The sequence below is a fragment of the Fulmarus glacialis genome, unplaced genomic scaffold (assembly GCF_000690835.1).
Source record: "Fulmarus glacialis isolate BGI_N327 unplaced genomic scaffold, ASM69083v1 scaffold9448, whole genome shotgun sequence".
In the NCBI taxonomy this organism is placed as follows: Eukaryota; Metazoa; Chordata; class Aves; order Procellariiformes; family Procellariidae; genus Fulmarus; species Fulmarus glacialis.
In genome coordinates this window covers 30,115-33,460 of record NW_009227569.1, presented here as the reverse complement: position 1 = coordinate 33,460, position 3,346 = coordinate 30,115, and positions in this window count along the sequence as shown.

Genomic DNA, 3,346 nt, shown 5'->3' with positions numbered 1-3,346 from the left:
GTTTCATATAACTCTTTCCTTCCTTTTCTTAATGTGTGCAATTGTGAAAGAGCAGTGCTGTAGGGATTTAGTGGTTGTATCTCTTTATGAGTCTGAACTGTGACATGGACGACTCAGTGAGTTTATTGATTTTAATTTCTTATATTTGGGATTTATCTTCTCAGCTTTTACTTAACAGCTGAGAATACTCACAGTATTGATACAGAATGTTGGCTACCCAAGGGCGAATTTCAGATCCTTGTTTCTTCACCTATGCATTTATTTGTTTGCTTCTGGATGGATACTAGCTGCCAGGCTTTGATCCAAGCTTTGATCAAGAGTAGCTAAAGGGTGCACTCTATGAGCGAGCATTCCTCTCTCTCCATAGCCAGAGCTGAGAGTAGCAGGGGCCTTAAGTGGATTTCCATGAGCATCAGAGGGAAAGATCAGGCATTCCCTTTGAAGATCCTTTGTTACTGAAATCTAGATTCTGATCCCCGATTTGGTCTGAAAACCCTGCACCACAAGGCACAGAGTAGTGTCTTCTAGGGGGTAAAGGGATCTGAAAGACTGGGGTTACTATCAGTGCGTGGCAGGATATTTTTTTTTTTTCCCAGGAAAACAGCTGGAATGGCCCTGAAAGCAAAGGAAAACTTGTGAGAAAATCCCCTTTTTGAGCTGTTACATAAGTAGCACCATCCCGCTTTGCAATAGTGCGGATAAGCTTAGAGTTGGTTCAAACCAGACTCAGCAATTCTTGGGCCATTTCAGTATAGGAAGGAGAGCTCAGCCAGGTTGATTTCCTTCCTGGAGCATTTAAGGACTAAGCTAATAAAGTGCTTTATGACTAAGAATTTGTGTGGCAACATAGGGAAGATGAAGAGCTATGAAACAATAGATGGAGAGTACATGTCATCCTTGGAAGAGGTGTTTTCTCCTGTGGATGCACTGTGGAACTTCGGTGCCAGGAGGCGCAATCTCTCTCAATGATTTGTTGTTCACCTTGCTCACTTAACTGCTTTTTTTGCCATGGCACTGTTTTTATCTCCTTCAACTTCCTTAACATCTATGAGGCAAGTATTTGTACCCTATTGTGTCTCTACATTCCAGCACGAAGAGCCCCAGCCACAGGCTGGACATTGCTGCAACCTCAGGTATTGCTGCCAGAGAGAATTAATGGCCACAGGCTGCTGGGGGTAATGAACTCTAATCATGACTTTCTCACTTGACCGTCTTGGTTCAGTAACACAGGGATTGATGTAAATTTTCTTTAAAGAGTGTTCTCCTTATGTCCTTCCTTGCCTCCTTTTGTCCCTCCACCCTCCCTTCCTTTCCCTTCTTTCTTCCAGTACTGCCAAGCCTGGCAGGTTGTTACAGCTTTCTCCATCTTCTATTTTGAGACAGGATCAACACCAGCCAGCTGCAGGGCAGGTCCAAAGCCATTTCCTGTCCCCCCCCCCATGCAAAGGGCCACCACGCATTCATGCCCATTATGGATGCTACAGTGGACTCATTCATGGACTCGCTTCTTTCTGCTGTGAGATTCCCTTGCCCCAGTGGTGTGTTTTCCTTGGCGCAAAACGTAAGACAAGAAGGAATCTTTACATAGAAATCTCTCCAGCTATGGGAAACATTTCCCCATGCACATGTCTTAGCAGGAGATCTACTGCATCCATAATTGCGCTCAGCACTTGGAATGTGGTGACGTCTCCACATTTCATGACCAAACATAGTCTTTGCCATTGCTCAAGGGTAGAATAGGCTCTAACAGCATTAACCTACGGTCTCTTATCTACTGCTTTCGTCATGCTGTCCGTTTGTATCTATTTGGAGAAAAGTTGTGTTGTCTGCTGCTCATGAAGCCAAGCTGCCTGGCAAAGGAGATTTGTTGTATTTGTGGTATTTCTGCTCTTCTCCTTTCAGCTTCGTGGGCAGCAGCGAGTCAGTCTCTTGCTTTGTGGTTCTCTCCTTCCCAACCCTTCTGGTCTTGCACAAGCCTTTCCTAAAATCCATAAATGTTCACTGCAAGCTAAGCCATAAGATGCTCAGTGCTTCAGCTTTGCTTTCTTCCAGGGACCATTTAAATGAGGACAAACCACTGTTTTATCTGATTTGAGGATAATGCAGAAGGGTGCAGATCTACCATGTTGTCATCCAGCCTGCATGTCACACCTAACTGAGACCAGTGTCACAGTAAGCCTATTGTTAGAGGTGCCAGAATGCACACTTTGTACAGTAGCTTCAGATTAATCCTGGTATTAGTGAGCCCTGAAAACAACCACAGCGTGTTTTAATCAAAAAAAGCACAAACAGTTCTCTCTTAGACTGGGAGGGGAAATGATGAGGGTGATTTCATCCCTGCATGTCTAATGCAGACTATGACAGATGGAGGAACCATGGGGAATACTAATAAAATGGGATAGGAAGAGATCAGAGCCCTCACTGCAGGGAACGCCTGACCGCTCAGCTATCCTTCACCCCAGGTACCTCTTGGACTGTTGAACAGGAGTCGCTTGCTTTGCAGCCATGATCACATACAGCTCCTCCCACAATCTGGTCATGCACTGACTCTTGTCCAGCTCAGTGCTTCGCACACACATATGCCTTTCCTTGGGTAATGCTGCTTCAGGCGTCCCCTCCCCTAAAAGCGAGATTCATATTTCCAATATCAGACCGGACACATTCACTGCCAATGGCTCTAACTGTAACATCTGTGTGCCTACAGTGAATGGCACCTGCTGATTAAACACAGATCCTTTTAGCACTGGGAATAATAAAATTAAAATTACAGAACAAGAGCCTTCTCTTCACTATCTTTTTCTTTTTTTCCCTACTCTATAGATTTACCCAGGCTGTTTTTTCAGTTTCTTCTGGAAAGTGTAACTCAGCTTGAGTTTTGGATGAACATCTTAATTGCACTTACCAGATTTGTCTCCGCTGATCTTCTTCTAGAGGGGGTAAATTAGCCCTTTAGTAGCCCCATGGTAGCTTGGCTAAACTGCTTACTGTGCTGACTAAATTCATTTACGGTTAGTTTGATAGCTTTCCACTAGATCGTGCAATATAGATATAATTCAAGACAATGGAGCATCATTAGCCTTTAATGATTGCACTTGAATCAGATCGTAGGTGGGTTCATGGGCTGAAGTCCAAGAGAAGCAGTTTGCTCCAGGCATCTCTGCAGAGAGATGAAGGCTGAATATGGGAAAAGGGACACATAATTCTAGGAGGGTTTTCAGAAGGGCTTCAGCCAGAAGGAAGAAAAAGGGTTGGTAGCAGAGAAGAGGAACAGCTGAGGGCTGAACAAAGAGAAAGCAACCACCGTCAGGAACATTTCCACAGCCCAGAAGTCAGGCGTCCTTCTAGC